Source organism: Castor canadensis, chromosome 1, assembly GCF_047511655.1.
Source record: "Castor canadensis chromosome 1, mCasCan1.hap1v2, whole genome shotgun sequence".
Classification (NCBI taxonomy): Eukaryota; Metazoa; Chordata; class Mammalia; order Rodentia; family Castoridae; genus Castor; species Castor canadensis.
In genome coordinates, this window is record NC_133386.1 from 76,650,122 (window position 1) to 76,668,454 (window position 18,333).

The 18,333-nt window shown below is 40.5% G+C and overlaps 1 long non-coding RNA gene across 1 annotated transcript; it reads left to right on the forward strand.

Moving 5' to 3' along the window:
- Nucleotides 1-10,349: 10,349 nt before the first annotated feature.
- On the forward strand, nt 10,350-17,254 carry LOC141420775 (uncharacterized). Its single transcript, XR_012445388.1, has 2 exons — nt 10,350-10,893; nt 16,354-17,254. It is a non-coding gene; the product is annotated as an uncharacterized lncRNA (long non-coding RNA).
- Nucleotides 17,255-18,333: the final 1,079 nt, after the last annotated feature.

An 18,333-nucleotide genomic window follows, 5' to 3' on the forward strand; every position in this document is an offset into this window, starting at 1 on the left:
CATGTGATCCTAGATAATGAATTGAGGTGCAAAGAGAACCAGTAGTTTGACAATAGACAATATCCTAGCAGTCTGGGGTTATAGTGAGAAAGGGAATCAAGTGAGTTTGTGTATTGTGTACATGTGCATGTATATAAGCACTTAAAATAGGTAACTATGATTTCATCTTTACATATGTGCACTGTCCTACTTTTATGAAAAAAAATATATAACCAGATTATCCTCCTTTGGGCCACCTTTCAAATCTAGCCTCTAAACCTCATATAATCCACCAGCTCGGGGTCAACTTTCTTTTAGTTTGAATTCTTCACACCTGGGATGGCTTTCATGACGGGACTTACTGTAGCCCTTGGAGAAAGAGGCTAGAAGAGTTTTAATAGAACATGTGGCTTTAGTCACATTAACATCAGCACCTTTGGGTACCCTAATCTGGCTTTCACCTTGAAAGCCAGCTGTTTCTAAGCGCTGTTGATTGAGCCCTAGGTAACAAGCTCTAGCAGCTGTATATTAAAACTTGATAATATCCTGTCTCTGCTTTTATCTTTGTTTATAGGAATCACTAGGGCTATGATACGAACTTTTCTTTACCCAACCACATAAAAACATACCAGTCTTCCCTTGCCAATTCTCTCCTGTTCCTGCGCAACTAAGACCTTTCCACTGCTTTCTCTTCTGGGGCAGGCTATATGGCTTCCTCTAGGACATTGCTGTTCTTAGCCATGTGGCAGTCTGGCCATTTAACCCTTTTTTCCTACCTACTTGAAAATTAGTTGATTGCAAGCAGTGCCTTGCAGGTGGCTACTAGAGGGCAGTCAATTGTTCTACTTTGCTTTTAGGGGATCAACTTCTTTATTAGCAGCAGGATCTAATTTGAAGGCACAAGACGGATTTAGTCTATACCCAGCTCATGTCAGATGTAGTAGGGATTCAGAAAAAGTAGTATCACGAGGTGGTTCTTCAGCCCAATAAAAGTATTTAAGAGACTACTGTTTGCTTGGCTCTGCACAGATGTATAAGACATTTTCTCTGAAAAGTATTTGTGAAAAAAAGACAAAATCCACAAAGTGACTGAGAGAGCCATTGGGTACTAGTCTATTATCATCTGTACAATGTAAGATCAAATCTTACTATGCCTGGGAATCACCTGAGGGGATTACTAAAACCCAGGTTGCTGATTCAGTAGTTCTGAACCCAGGGGCATAAGGCCACTATGTATCATAGGAGGTCAGAAAGGACAGAAAATCATAGGTGCTAGCAGGTAAGCTGTTGAGGTAAGTGTGTGATTTTTCTTTGAGAGTTGATCTAGCTTCTTTAGGTGGGGCCTGGGATCTTTAAGTAGCTTTAGAAAGTAGATGCAGGAGTTGAAGCTTCAACTAGTTTTGATGGAAGATTGGAATATTTAAATAGTTATGAGGAGGGAGGGAAACCCTGTGAACAAAATCAGCCTCTGAAGTGTGCAGGGGGTATGTTGAGAATTACTGAGGAGACTTAGATTGGGATGGAGAACATATCCTCTTACTGGATTCTGTGCTGGCTGGTTCAAAATCAGAACCAGTAGGCTCCTAATTTTCTCATAAGAAAAGAGTTTGGTGTGATGGGAATAAAGGACACATACGTGGGGAAGAAAATGGCTGAATATGCTAGGGCCAATTTGGGAGGGCCTTGAATACCAATGTGAAGGATTTTAGCTTTGTTCTGTAGCTGTGGAGAATGGAAGGTTGTAGAGCAGGGGACTAGCTTGCTATTCCTTGTGGCTTGGAAGTTAATTTGTTTAATAGTACAGTAGAGGATTGCTGGGAGAAGACACTGAAGGAGAAAGGTGCAAGGTGGGTGATGGTCACAGTAGTCCAGGTTGGAGACCATATGTATTGAAAAGGCAACATGATGCAGAGAAGATGGAAATGATTTGTCACTGGAATGTCCCACATTCACAAGCTATTTTAGGTTTGTTAGGGAGCAAGAAAAGCCAAAAATGAGTTTAAGTTTCTTGCTTAAGAAGATGAATAAAAGTGATATATTTAATAAAAAGATGAACAGATTTGGAAAAGGAAGAGAACCAGTTAGTGGGAAAACTGCATTTTAGACAACTGCACTTGGGACAGTGTCCTGCTGGGTATTTTGAGTCTAATCTCCTGACCCAAGCAGCTCAGTTAGAGGTAAGCTGGCTTTAGCTGATTTAGGGCTGGTGGCAAGAGAGTTTTCAATTCATAGAAATAGCTATGACGAGATGAATGGTGAGTAACATCAGTAACCAAGGGTCACAGATAGACAGACCATTTATCAGAACAGTGGTTCCAAGGGTGTCATTCAAATAGTGACTCTGGGCTGGTATGGTAGCAAGAAGCAGAGATCAAAGCCAAGGTGTAGGGAAGCCAAGGAAGCCAGAGTGAGGAAGTGTGGGTGGAGCCAAGCAGGACAGACATTGTCCGGTACTGAGCTCCTGCTCCTCCTCAAGGTGGTTGAGCAGCTTCCTCCAGCAAAGCCACATCTTCCTTCTTGAAAGGTCAAATCTATGCTTATTTCTTTTGCTGAGTTTGCTTACCAACCTGCCCTTTTGCAATTTGCACTTTTTTCTGGACAATTTCAGGCCAAGGTCAATCTTGCATCTTCCTTCTGAACATGGAGAGGTATAGGAAGAAACTGCCTAGGAGCTAATGCTCATGTCAAATGCAGGGAACATTGTTCCCCACTTGGCCAATTCCTTTCAATCACTTTACGATCTGCATGAGAAGAATGGGAGAGCCATTGAATTTCTGTTCTATTTCATTGACTCTCACCCACCCGTCCATCCACTTATTTACTCACTCAGTAAGTATTTGTGGACCAAGCACAGAACTGGGCAGTAGGGGTACAGCAAAGAGGAGGAAGAAGTAGTCCCTCCCTCAAGCGACTTGCAGAGAGAAGGGGGTTACAGCTGTGCTGTGAAGGAGAATGATAGGAGATATGGAGGACTGACAGTGTGGATTCTATGGACACCTTCCCAAAGGAAGCAACACTTAAGCTAAAGACTACAGAATAGGGAGATACAAGCCAGGTTGGAGGAGGTAGAATTGAAGAGACAGTGGAGGGGGCTTCTGTGCATGGAGACCAGAGTGAAGAAAAGAGTGAGAACTTGAAACAGAGCAAGGAGGAAAAGGGTGCAAGGTAAGTCTGGAGAGGCGGGCATGGGCCTTCATAAATTACACTAAGCATATTATTTTTTTTTAATCATAGTGTCCACCAGTCCAAGGAAAAGTTTTGAGAACTGATGCATTTTTCCAGGTGGTCTGTGACTGTGGCTTGTGCCCTCTTAGGTGTGTGTCATCTCATGGAGGGTGCCAGGACCAATGCTCCTTTCTTAGGGGCAGGGTCATTACAAATATGAGGGAAGAAATGTTAGCTGGAAGACTAGAGGCTTTTATATAATCTTTTAAAGTTACATGTTGAATCATTTCAGTAGCTCCTGAACATTTCAATGTAACCCTCATCAAGAACCACAACTCAGAGTTTGTCAGCAATCACTTTAAAGTTGGGAGCATCTCTCCCAAATCATCTGAACAAGAATCATAATAGGCTTGCTTTATTAATGTGTGCTGAGGCCTGGTGACAGCAATGCTACAGTATACAGAGAGAAGTACTGCTACTCATGCCATATGGGGAGTTTCTGGATCCTATGAGAATTCACAGGATCTAGACATCTTTTCTACCTCAGTCACCTCTCAGTAGTCATGGGTACAATGGTATGCTCTTCATATATTGAGGGGGAGGATGAAAGCATGGGGAGGAGGGGTTTAAAAGATTCTAATCTCAAATGAAAACAAACGATAGGAACCCTGTTGCATTAAATATGTGAAGACAAACATCAATTTTCTGGTACTATCATCTTCCATAACAACATACTCTTGGTTTTTCAGTCCTGTGACAATGAGGTCAGCTACGAGTACTGTACATTTCTTTTTTTTTCCTGTTCTATTGTTCTCTTCCTTCCTTCTCTTCCCTTCTTCCCCCCTAGCTCCTCATGCTTTATAAGAATCAAGATCAAAATGAATTTAGAATGTCTTAGGAAGAATATGACATGTACATTCAGTGATACATAAATCTTTTAAGTAGCTATGTCTTCATTCTGGTGTTTCCCCCACACTTTGTCTTTTTCTTTTACTTGATACATCAACAATGCTTCTTCATCTTCAGCCTACTTGATGTAAGGCACTACATATACGTGAGACACGCACTTATACAAATGTCTTAACCCTTTCCTTATAAGTGTGTTTGTGTGTGTATTTCATGCCTCATCTTAAGGAATTTGAAGCTGCTCACAAGAAAATCCTCACAATAAATTGATGTTAAATTGGAATTTAAAAGTTTTAAATTAAAAATAAAATCAGGATCACATATAGGAAGGGGAAAAGCATTATAGTGACATAGTAGCCAACATAGATTCTAAATTAGAGAGCCACAATCTGGAATTCAAACCAACTTTCATGCATTCAAAGTGAAAGTGAAGCATAGTTAAGTACATAATTCTTAATACCAACAGTTAGACCATGATGAATTAGTCAAGATAGTCCAGGCCACCCTAGGTCCAAATCTCAGAGGCCTATCAAAACAAATGTTTATCTTTTATCCCATAAACAGACTGCTGGCTGAGCAGCTCTCCAAGACTATGCACTGTAATGACAGAGGTTTAGGCCACCTCTATCTTTGGATTACCATCTCAATGCAAGGCCTCTCTGTTGGCTGTGCAGTGGAAGAGGACAACAAGAATAGTCACAAACAGCTCATTGGCCAGGATTAGTCACATGACCATCCATAATTACCAGTAGCTAAAAAATGTGATATTTGGTTAATTCATTACCTTTCTCTTAAAATATAGTGAACTTTTTTACGTGGAAGTTTATTCAAGGCAGGAATAAACATTTTATTGAGTGGGTTCAAAGGCAGAGATGTGGGTTCATTCATTGAAGGTGATTAAGGAAGACTTACTTGGAGGAAGCGGGACATACTACAGTGGGTAGCAAAGGATGATGAGAACTTTAGAAGACATGAAAAGTCACAGGTAATTTGGTCATTACCTGCAGAAGGAATAGCAGAATGTACTCTTTCTTGGAAACATCCACTTGTTTGGTTTTCCTGGTGCCCTCAGGGGAGGTGTGGGAAATCAGGCTGGAATCCTGTGTAGTGGCCATACTATAGTGTCCCATGATTTTTGATTAGCTCAGAAAGTATTTGGGAACAGGAAGTCCTTGCTGCTATCATTGTTAAGTTTTCTACTTAATGGAGCTGCTGAGAGAGCTTTCAGAACATCTTTAATCATCTTTTGAGGGATTACAAAAATATAGAAATCATAGAGTTCCTTTTTCTCACCCCTTCAGACACACACCTTAGCAGCAAGGAATGTATCCTTAAATATTTCCTCAGGAAAAAAACTCATGAAGTGAATTAAAATGGACTTTCTTTCAAGCTGCTTCAAATGAATTCATTTCATAGCCTTTATCATGGCTTCCTTGGCTGTTGGGACATTTATTTAAGTTATTAAAAAAATTTTCCTAAAATTCTCAGCTGAAAAATTGGCTTCTGTTTTTTCTACAAAGCTAACTCACCTGATTTGTCAGAACAGCTTGAAAATGAAGTGCTAACTGGTGGGTTTTATTGAAAGGAAACCAAGTGGAACAACATATGTATTTTCTTAGGAAACTCAAAAAAGCTCACAGTCATGTGGCCTTCCTTGGGGTGAATTCTTTGTTATGAATTACAACCTGCTTACTGATGAGTTGTTAATAAAAAGTAGGCCTGCCAGGCCATTATTTTTTTCCACACAGTACACACAGTTTAGTTTTCCTTCTTTTTTTTTTTTTTTAAAGTTTTCATTAATGCACTGAGTGTGAATAAATCTGTTTCTAATTTGTAATTGTTTTCCCTTCATCTGGACAATAATTTATTGCCAAATCTCACACTTGTCCATTATTAACATCTTCCAACAAGAAAATGTTTTAATTTTTCTTTTTTTTCCTCTCCCTTTATTTCCCTCCTCTGCTTAAAAAAAAACTGGGAATGGGACACCAAAAAGTTGCAGGATGGCAGGGATTTTGTTCATGGAAGTGACATCCAAATTTGAGCTTCAGAGATGCAGGAGGTAACCTGTAGCCTGGTCCACGTTGCATGGAAGGAAGGCTAGCCAGCTGGAGTGGTTTGGAGCTGAGAAAATAGGGAAAACCATTGAGGAAAACTAGAAACAGATGGTAACCTGAGGTGGCAGGACAGCTTTATTTAGCATGGCAGTTTAAATTTATTTATTTATTTTACACATGCATCTGGTCACACTGGGGAGCCTTGCTATGCATACTCATTATTATGTTGTTAATAGTGTATCTGATTTGCCAAGGAATATTAGCAATTAAGTTCACTATGAATTCTAGCACATTCATATTTTAGTGGGCCTTTGTGAGGCATGTTAGTGGTTAGGGCTTTATGTGGAAAGGGCATAGAAGCTGCTATTTGAAGTTCTAGCTGTGTGGAAAATGTGTGTCTATCAATTAAGGATGTCAAAGTGGCTGTACCCCCCTCCCAAGAACATGCCAAGTTGCAGGTAAATAGCCAGTGGCATGCTAATTCTTTGCTATGGATACATTCTTGATTTTAGAAATAGTCAAGATTGTTCTGTTGCTCCTTCATGGACATGTAGATGATGGATCCATCTTTATTTTCATTGAAGGTAATGATTATGGGTCTAGGGATAGCTTGGATGTTTAATTCATTAGTTCATGTCTCCTTTTCCATCAATAAATAACATTTTAAAAAACTATTTCATGGACAAGATGCAATTTGGGATGGAAGAAGTATTTCTGAAAACAGAACAATGAACTAAATATTTTCTGATGTTAGTATAAAGCTTATCCTTCTGAGTTTTGCCTGGGTCCTAAATTTCTAAAAAAAAAAAAAAAAATTGTGATTAATGTGGTGATTCACATTGAGTTTCCAGGACTTCATCTTCAGGGAAGGTGGGTTCTTGCTTGATTTGTAGCTAATTTTGCAGAATTGGGAAGCTTGGATAACTTGAGTTATCACCTGGGAGTGTGAGCAGTTTTATCATTGCCTATCAGCTTCAGTTTTCCCAACCACTGAAGGCTGATTCTCAATTTGTACAAAGAGTATGTTATCGGCTCCAAATGCACTTGTTCTGACATTTGAATTAAGTGCTTCTGGAAGCTAGGTACCCAAGCATATTGCATTGTGAATGGGGCTTCTAGTTAGGTAGTCATTCACTGAGGAGCCCCAGATGCTATAATGAGAATTCTATTCAAGGGTGACCTAGTAAAAAAATCTGTCTGTGTGTATATGTAAACCAATTCTTTTATGGTGATACAAAAGGTGATATTGTCTTGAATAACCCGTGCCTCTCAGAAAACAAGGACATTACATATTACAAATAGTAGCAGACTCCTCTTTGATCTGAACTTGAGGGATGTGGGTTTCCATTGCAAAGCTGGATGTTGGGAAGGAAGGAACACTAAGTGAGATGTGTGACACAGAAGATGGTGCTGCTATCACTAAGCCAGTCCTGCCTCATGGTTGCATCACAGGGGATGAGCGCCAGTTGGCTACCTCTTTGGTAGTAGACTATGGGATGAAACAGCAAAAAGAAATAGAAAGGAGTTGGGAGCTTGGGACCAAGAACATTGATGCAAAAGTGCAATAGAATGTCACATTTTCCGTTCAGGACTAGAAATATCTACCGAAAAAAAATCCTTTTTCATTCAATGAGCAATTTATTTTCAGGGCCCACTATGAGCCAAGTCCCCCTATAGCTATAGTTTCTTTTCTTTGGACATTATAGTTCTGCATAAACAAAAACCATATCATGCCTGGTTATGACCAGAATATCATGGTCATTATAGGAAAAACACTCTATGCAAAGCACTTTGGACTTTAGGATCACACTGACTGGGATATGTGATAATAAACAAGTTACTTAATCTCTTTCAGCCTGATGGAGAACTCATCTGAAAATAGTTCTGCCCCAGGTCTTGTTAAGAAGATAATGAATGCAATGCACAATTTAGAGAGTAAGACTTTAAGCAAACAGGCAAGAAAATCAGTTTCCTTCCTCCCTTGTTCTTCATGGAAGATGTTAAAGATTTAATATTAGATCACATCTTCTTCTGCTAATATGTAGCCCCATGTTGATGTAGTCTATAAGACTCTTTTTTTCCTTTTGTTTTTTTTTTCTTTTATTATTCATATGTGCATACAAGGCTTGGGTCATTTCTCCCCCCCTGCCCCCACCCCCTCCCTTACCACCCATTCCACCCCCTCCCTCTCCCCCCCTCAATACCCAGCAGAAACTATTTTGCCCTTATTTCTAATTTTGTTGTAGAGAGAGTAGAAGCAATAATAGGAAGGAACAAGGGTTTTTGCTGGTTGAGATAAGGATAGCTATACAGGGCATTGACTCACATTGATTTCCTGTGCGTGGGTGTTACCTTCTAGGTTAATTCTTTTTGATCTAACCTTTTCTCTAGTTCCTGGTCCCCTTTTCCTATTGGCCTCAGTTGCTTTTCAGGTATCTGCTTTAGTTTCTCTGTGTTAAGGGCAACAAATGCTAGCTAATTTTTTAGGTGTTTTACCTATCCTTACCCCTCCCTTGTGTGCTCTCGCTTTTATCATGTGCTCAAAGTCCAATCCCATTGTTGTGTTTGCCCTTGATCTAATGTCCACATATGAGGGAGAACATACGATTTTTGGTCTTTTGGGCCAGGCTAACCTCACTCAGAATGATGTTCTCCAATTCCATCCATTTACCAGCGAATGATAACATTTCGTTCTTCTTCATGGCTGCATAAAATTCCATTGTGTATAGATACCACATTTTCTTAATCCATTTGTCAGTGCTGGGGCATCTTGGCTGTTTCCATAACTTGGCTATTGTGAATAGTGCCGCAATAAACATGGGTGTGCAGGTGCCTCTGGAGTAACCTGTGTCACAGTCTTTTGGGTATATCCCCAAGAGTAGTATTGCTGGATCAAATGGTAGATCAATGTCTAGCTTTTTAAGTAGCCTCCAAATTTTTTTCCAGAGTGGTTGTACTAGTTTACATTCCCACCAACAGTGTATAGGACTCTTTAGTTTCAGACTTAGCACAATGGGTCAAAGAAAGAAGTTTCCCTAGCCACCAAAGAATGTTAGAATCTGTTGGAATAAGAACTCGTGTCCTATAAAGTCAATGGGGTCTTGTTGAAATTAAATGAATTTGGACTTTTGTTAATCACAAACTTGTATGACAAAATTTAGCAGATGATTGTTGCAGGCATACACAGATGACTATTAAACTTCACACCCCTTTCAAAATTGAAACAATATTGCATATTCTAAAGGTAAAACAAAGAGTGGAGGCAGCCAGGAAGTCTTGATTAGAGCTCAAGTTGAACTGAGGGAGGGCCCCTACGATTGTACTTTGGGCAAAGGGGTGAACTGGTCTCAGGTGCTTCCAGCTTACAATGCATCCTTCTCCTTTAGTTATTTAAGTAGTCTCTGCTTTCTCACCATAGGCAACTTGGGTTGGAAAATCCTCTGCAGACACAATTTATATAAATTAAAAAGTCAGTCCATGTGTGTTTGTGTGTGTATGTGTTAAACCACACTTAATTCTATCCTTTGATTTTTAGGACTTAAGTCCAGAAACCCTAAGAGCCTAGCACTTTTGTGTGTGTGTGTGTATTTTTAAGATTTAAAAATAAAATTTCTGATCTCCTCAGTTCATTGTGCTAAATGTTTCACACCTTTGGAAGGACCCTCTCCAGCCATGCCTGCCATTGGCCTATTGGGTCAAATCCTTCTGAAGAGTCTACTGGTTTGACACTGATACTGATGTGTTTCAGTTGCTATCTGTATGTTACACCACCAGGGACTCCTCAAACCTGAGTTCTTGGTGTATTGCTGGTTTCCCTCTCTGTACAGTGCTAGTGTGAATCTATGTGTGTGTGAAAACTTGAGTTTTTACTATCTCTCCCATCATCTCCAGAGGGAGTTCCGTCTTCCTGCTCTGTGTTTTTCATGTCTGGATATTTTCAGCTCCCACTGTATGACTTTACACATTCCTTGGTCTGGATATCAGTTGTGGATCTGGGAATATAACGATGCATCTGAAGACATTTCTCAGATGAACAAATCTGATAAAACTCCCAGCATTTCCATCATGTCTTCACCATGGAAAACTACTGCCATTCTGGATGTTCCCAGCTCTTTTTGCCCTTGGTTCTGAAAGGGTAGAAGAACAGAATGTGGGTGAGGTGATGTAAAATCTGTCAATTGGGTTGGAAATATTTTCTCTCCATTGTGGGGCCAGATTACATCTGGCAAAGAAGTTGTGATCTTATTTTGGGCAAGATCCCAAGGCATCTAGGTTAAAATCCAGTATCCCCCTTTATTTGGGAGGCACCACTTTGCTGATCAGTCCTGTAGCCCTCTTATGCCCAGTAGAGAGGGCTATTCTGATTTTGTATATAGAACTGCTAAGAAAGAACATAAGGACCACCACTTGATGCCCATGAAAAGAATCTCCTGGTCAGGAGGAACAGGGTAGTGTGTCAGGCTGAATAATGTCCTCCAAGAATGTATATGTCCTGATCCTGTGATTTTTTTACTTCACATGCCAAAACAAACTTTGCAGGCGTGATTAAGTTCGGATCTCATTTCAGGGAGACTCTTCCAAATGATCTTGACCTTAATCACCTGGTGACAATGGAAACAGATACTGGAATGATGCAGCTGCTAACTAGGAAATGCCAACTACCTCTAGTAGCTGGAAGAAGCAAGGAACAGATGCTGTCCTGGAACTTCCAGAAGAAATCAATGCTGCTGATCCCCTGGGTTTTAATCAGAGGGTCATGTTTTCCTAAGGAAGTTCATTCATATGTGTACGTATTGTGTTTCTTCTGATGGGAATTCCTACTCATCCTGCAAGACTCAGATCAAATACCTCCTCTTCCAGGCTGTCTTCTCTGATGTTCTCCCACTTTCACCTTGACTAGTGCCCTTTGAAATGCTCTACAGAATCCTCCATAAACTCTAGCAGTGGATGTGTTTTGCTTTCCTCTGTGTCCTTGGTGCCTAAAAATTACATGGTACCAGAAGACTCCTGCAAATATTTTTTGTATGAAGAACTAACCAACTGAATAAGTGAGTAGATGATACCTCTGTTTTGTGAAAAGTTCAGGTCCAGTAAGGCCTGTAAATAGACTAAACCCTGGAGTAACTTTGTCTCAGGAACTACTTGGGGAGTGGTGCCTAGGGACTTCTAAATTTCACCCTGGGTCAGCTTCCTTCCCCAAATCTGCCCTGCCTGTCACCATAAGTGGAAGCATTACCCTGTGATAGTTGGCTTTCCTGTTGGTCATGAAGTTGGGAGGGTGATGCAGCTGAAGCACTCATGTCAACTGTGGCTAGGGTTAATCTGTCTGAGCACGTCGTGTCTGGTAAATCCAAAGACAACATAAAGAGCAATGATGAAGGAGGCTCAGTACTGTCACCTAGAGCTTAGTGGAGGTTGATAATCAGAAGAAAGAATGGAGGAAAGCAATGGCTGCATTATTTCCAGAGATCTTTCCAGATCAGGATTTTTGTAACTTTGCCCTAACTTTACAAAGATGTGAATTTCTAAACATCATGTTTCTTCTTTTGGTTTTATTCTCAATCCTTACGGGGATTTTATTATCCTGCTTCTTAAAAGAAGAGGTTAAAAGTTTAATACCCAGCAAAACTTTATATTTAAGGAAAAAAAGCTAGTTTGAATTATTAAAAACTTTCCTTTGAACTGTGGGTATGGCTCAGTGGTAGAGCACATGCTTAGCATGTGCAACGCCCTGGGTTCGATCCCCAGCACTAGAAGAAAAAAAGTCTGTCTACTTTAGGCTGATTTCTGTTCCTCTTCCAAATTTATATGTCAAAGTCTTAACAACCAGTGACTCAGAACGTGATTGTAGGTGAAGATGTGATTAAGGTTAAATGAAGTCGTGGGGTAGGCCTAATCAGATATGAGTGGTATACAGATTAGAAGAAAAGATTTAGACAGAGACACACCCAAAGGAAAGGCCATGTGAGAGACAGAGAGAAGGCGGCCACCTGTTAGTGGAGGAGCGAGGCCTCAAGAGAAACCAACCCTGCCAGCACCTTGATCTTGGACCTCTTTGCCTCCAGAACTGTGAGGAAATAAATTTCTGTTTTTTAAGTCACCCAGGCTGTGGCATTTTGTTATGGCAGCCCTAGAAAATTAATACATTGACCTTGAAAAAAACAACTTTTAAAGAAAAGCAAATTTACTTAAAATGAGTATATTGGCTGCGTAACTGTTAGCAGTGTTTTCCTGAAGACTCTTTCCACTTGAAGCTACATATTACATTTTATATTTTTATAAATGTGCAAACATTTATAGAAAGATTATTTTTCTTGTAAATAAGTTATATATATTCCTTACTACCTTTCTATCCTAGTAATATACTTAGCAGACTATTTTCTCACTGGTAGTAGAAAAGTAAGTTTAGTCACAAGGCAGGCACATAATCACATATTATAAGGGAAAGAACTCAAATTAATTAATTTTTTAGGTATCTCAGGGACTTAAAACCTGGCTTAGCTAGAAGTACATTCTCTACCTGAGCCATGTCTGAGAGATTGTTCTCTCATGTGGGACTTGTTCTTGGTCGTTGATGGCTGTGTGTTTTCTCCTGCTGTTTCTGACAGCTCAGCAGTCTACATTATAGTGGTCTGCTCCTCAAGCCATGAGTTTCCACATTGGAAATACCCCAAGATTATTCGTGATCTTGCAGTTTTCTTTATTGGGAGAAATTAACAGAGCATGGATTTCGTAGAAACTTGCCACCTTTTAAGTCTAGTTATAAAAAGGAATTTGCCTTGGTCCATAGTTTGAATGCTTCACATGTCCCCAGGGAAGGGCTCCATCTGAGTATAGACTTCTGCCTGACTCACAGGTGGCTTGAGCTCACAAGGTTTCTCCTACCACCTGCAGCCAGTCCTCCATCCTGCTACAGATCAGTGTTACTCACAGTTCTCTGAGGCTACAGAGGCAGAGTGCATTTGACTGCAAGGTGCTGAAGTGCTTCACGTTGCCAGTGGTGGATAGGTATCATAGTCCACTTTCTGCTGCTATTACAGAATGCCACAGACAGGATAAATTACAAACAATGAAAGTTTATGTGGTAGGCAATTTAGGAGATCAGGAAATCTAAGATGGTTTGTTGGGGGTGCTGCATCTGGTGAGAGCCTTCTCTCTGGGTAATGATATGGTAGAAGGCCAAGTGAACATGTGTGAGATAGCTAGAGAGAGCAAGAAGAGGCCTGCCTTTATAGAAGTCCACCCTTGTAGTAAATAATCCACTCCCTCAGTAATGGAATTAACCCGTATATGAGGGCTCACCTTCATGACTTGATCACCTCTTGTTTCTTTTAAAGGACTTAAAACATCGTTTTGAGAGGAATGCGCTTTTCCAGTACAGTATCCTAACATTCAAACATCCATTTTTTCTAATATTAATTGATTAATTTGCCTCATAAGTTCCATTAACTACAATCCATTCAGCCAAAAGTCTTCTCGTTTTCAAAACACACAGTATTCCTTTTGATAGTAAGACTCAAAGGAAGGACAGACTTAAGTCTGTCTGAAGGACAGACTTAATAGGTAAATCTGATTAAAACAAATAGTAGGAGTGAATTAGGGATAATTGTTGTAGGTGAGTTTCTTTCACCGTGAATTGATTATTCATAGCTTTTTTTCATTTGTGTATTAGATCGCCCTTCCCTGGCAATTTGTAGAAGTATACATTTCAGGTACTAAGTTTCTCACTCACACATACACCAATATATCCTCTCACTTTGGGTATTTTTTTGGACTTTATTTACATTGTCTTCCGTCATTCAGAAGTTTTATCCAAAATCTTAAAAATTTCTTATGTATAATTTTATAATTTTATAATAATGCTGTTCAAATTTAGATCTTGAATTAGCCAATAGATTTTTCTATACAATGAGAAATATAACTTCCCCTACTATGTAATGAGTAGTCTGGTACTGGTTTTGGAAATGTCATTTCTTCATTTAGTGCAGTGTCACCTGTCATTCATTGGGATTCTTTATAGGTGTGGCTTGGATCACCTCTTCTTAACACTGTTACAGTGGCAGTTACATGTTAACATGGACTTTGGCGGAGACAGTCTTCTGTCTCCTCTGCTCGGTTTCATAACTTCAGCCTTCTTTTTCCCATGGTCTGTGAGCTGAGGGAAAGGGTATGGGGAGTGAAAGGGATTGTGGGTAGTTATTATGGAAAAGGGTAAAACTATAGACTAGAAAAGTTTTTTTTTTTTTTTTTTTTGCATGGAAAAGAACTTGGGTCAGGAAAAAAAACAATAACAAATATTGATCATGTCTCAGGGTTTAAGTACACCAGTTTTATGAGTGACTTGGCTGGGTAGCTCTGGCTAGAAGTCTCTCATGAGGTGGGAGATGTCAGCTGGGATGCAGTCATCTGTAGGCTGATCTGGAATAGAAGTATCCCCTTCCAAGGTGGCTTGCTCACATGCTGGGGAGTTGCTGGCTGTTGGCAAGAGGCCTCATTTCTGCTCCACATATGGGCCTCTCTCAGGACTGCCTGAGTATCCTCATGATGTAGCTTCTGTTTCTTTTTCTTTTTCTTTTTCTCCCCCCAGAATGTACAATTCAAGAGAGTGAGCTAGGCAGAGGCCATTCTTTATAATGGCCTAGCCTGGAGAGTCACATAGAATCACATAGCAATACAAGAGAGTCACTCAGTCTGCCTACATTAAGGGACAAGGAAATTAGACTCCACCTTTTGAAGAGAGAAGCATCAAAGAGTTTGACATATTTAAAAACCACTGCAGTAACTTTGGCTCAGTTCTGTGCAAAAGACAACAGAGTTTACCACTGAGTGGCTTCCATCAGGTTAAGGAAGCTGGGGTACTTATGTTTTCACACTTGCCTTTCATGATTAAAGGGCACCTCAGGTGCGAGGGAATAAATTCTCTGACTCCTTGACTTGCAAGCAAGGTAGATGCCTTTGGCAGCTCTACAAGTGATATAGATGCTGGCTGTTGAGAGTGACTGCAAACAGGGATATACTAATGTAGATCAGAAATCCCAGGGGATAAGAGGTAGTGCACTGAGAAGGTCTGCTACAGCTACAATACACAGGGTCTTAGTAACAGAGTGGTTTTTCTATTATATTATGTTCAAGGAGTAATTCAGAAATGCAGCTCCTTGGCTTCCAGTTGGGCAGTGTTTAGTGGGGAAGTGGTGCTTGCAGTCCTCCAAACTCCTTTAAAAGGATCATCAGGTTTGCAGGATTCTGCAATACCTTCCCCTTCATGTGCAGTTTCATCTCCAAGTGGAATTTGCTGTTGTCTCAGAGAGCCTGGGTGCAGATGTTTGAGAAATACATAATGAAATCAAACAATAAAACAGAACTAGGCAGATGCTTGTCTAAAAGAACAAGGAATTAGATGCTGGACACTGAGGGTGATTATTAACACTTTGTACTTTGATGGGGTCTTTCATCTGTGCCTTCAGGAGTTGCATGGCTATTAAAGTAATCCAGGGAGTTATTTTCTTGGATAGAATTTTTAAACCCAACAGATCTTTTGAAAGTTTAGTGTTTTGAATGTTTTACTCTTTCTGGATTGTACTCAAGGGAAAAATGATTTTGATTTATAAATCATATGGAGGTTTTAAAAAGTCAGTTGTTTCTTAAAACAATAGATAGTGCACCACCTTTGGCAATCTTATGTGGAATTCACAGTCTTCTGTTTGTTTTCTGTTTCAAACTTGTCTTCATGAAATTATTTAAGTAATGATAGAGTATTCCTGTTCATCAGGAAATGCATATCTAAAGATTTTGCCCCAAATTCTGATAACCACTGATTTTAGTCTTCTAACCATTCACTAATTCTTTTGCATGATGTCAAATGACCAGTTGAAAAGGTCTGTTTTGATCTTGCCCTGCCATGTACAACTAGTGAGAGAACAGGGCTGTCTCAGTGACGTGGCCCTAGCAATAGGAAAACAAGGCCATCTTCCAACAGATGTGTGGCTGGTGATAGCTAAGAACTGAATATATGAGCCAAATAGGACTTTGAAATTCTTTGTCAGAAAAGTGAAACACAGGAGAGACTCTACTTGACACAGAACCAGAACCAAGACTCCCACCCAAAGTGCTGCCTGCTGGCACTGACCATGCTTGCAGCAATGCTGGCCTCCTGTTATGACTTGGCTTCCTGTGAAGGAGCAGGAGATGGGATGGGGAAGAGACTTTGGCTGAATCTCATTAACTTGTCTCATCTCTTTCTGTGCAGTGTTTTGTCTAGAGTGGTCACCTATTGTGTCATCACTGAGCCTGAAATAAAGAGGGTTGCAGGATGATGAAGCCCAGATCCAGAAAAGGAAGAGTTCTACTGCTAGGACAGAAACCACAGCATAGGCTGTGTCCCTGTGGGGTCAGGGGTTCACCTGCTGTGCTCTGCAGACACCTGCCATGTTTCTCCAGGCTCGGCATAAGGAGTGTTGGTTGGCCCCACAGCCTGCGGAAAGGACATTATAACAAGGGATGTGTTTGCAGCTGTTGGGAGGCTGATTGCTGCTGCACTACAGACACTCTGGACCGGATGGTCTCTTCTGGTTCATGTTTTTCTGTTTCTTTCCCTTTTGCGAAGTTGGGAAGCAGGAAGTTTTCCTTTCCTGACAGTTCCCAAGCATTTTGAATTACCGACTCTTTCCACTAGGTGGCAGCACAGAGCTCACAGCTGCCAGGATCTCCAGCAAGGGACTGATATTAAAACTCAGGTACCCAAGGATGCATTAGGTCTCTCCCTTTCCTTTGAGAAAAGACAATTAAGAAGGTTGTGCATGTGCATACTGTTTCAGCAGTGGGTCCAGCTTCCTCCTTTCAAGAGAAATGGGGTAGTAATTTCTGCCACAGCTTTGTTTTGGGGTAATGCAAGAATTCGTAATTCCATTTGTAAATCATGGCACCTTCCTTTTTATACCAGGCAGAGGTCAGAGGAAGCAAATGCTTTCCTCTGGAGGAAGAGTGTGTCTCCTTCCCTAGGTAGTCTTGGACTCACTGGGCCCCACAACATTTTGCCAAACGAAGTGGGGAGATAAAAAAGGAATGCATAATTAAAAAAAAAAAAAACAACTCATGGCACTTGTGGTCTCTAGAGCAACCAAAAATAAATAAAAAGTCCACTTGGTTTACCTTGTGTGAAGCTTGTTCTCGTTTTCTGTCATTGTGTTGCCATCCCATTTCAGCATCCTTTTAAGGAGCAATTCACACAATTTAATATCAGCTGGTCAGCTCTGCCAGACAAGTATTAAAAACCCAACTTTGTTAATCCTCTAATTTCTTCCTCACAGTTGTAATTCCATGGTCCCTTCAGTTTCTGAAAGCTTTCTGTGCTCCTAGCCAACTCCTTGCCCTCCTATGCTGCTGAGCAGGCAAAGTCGTCTGATCTCAGCTGTGTTCACTGCCTTCATTTCAACACCTTCTTTGTCTTTTCTACAGTCATTGTCTGGGACTCCTACCCAGTGACCTGAGGGTAGATCCAGAAGTCCCTTTGAGAGAAGTCACCAGACACCTTCATTCCTCTACCCTACCTCTCTCCTTCCTTCCCCCTTTCATTAACTCTTTCATGTGTCTTCTGGATGCTCCTCTTTGGGGAGTGTCCTGCTGTCTTCCCTGGAAAGTGGATGTTTCCCAGTCTTAGGACCTCACCCATGCTATCCTTCCAGGACTCTGGTCCACCTTTCAGTCATGCTTTCTACTCAGTCCATTTTGGCCTCAACATTTGTAGCCTTGTCCTACATGCCAACCTACAACTCTACTTTAAAGGTCTTCTGTGCATTTCCACATTGTCCTACATTTAAAAATAGGTAAATCTGTTAAACCAAATTAGTCTCCTTCATGGGTCAGAAAATAAACAACATTTCCTTTCTTGTACCAGTTTTAAGATCATTTTTGTCACTAATTCAAAAAGTCTAGTGGTATCTTTGTTTTCTCTACTTCCCACTCCTATACACAATGAATTAGCAATTCTATCAGCCTTCCCTTCCTTCTTCCTTTTATTGAGTGGCAGCTGGGGTACTAGAAAGGGCTTTACCCCAAGGTGAGGTTGGGACTCTTGCTGGCTGTGAGGCATTGAACAAAGTAACTTCTGCAATCCTGTACTAGGGTCATAGAACAAGAAAACTGTAGTGTTCAGAAATGGCAGGCCCTAGAAGATCATGTAGTCCTTCTCCTTAATTCATCAGTAAAAACCCCACATATACAACGTGAG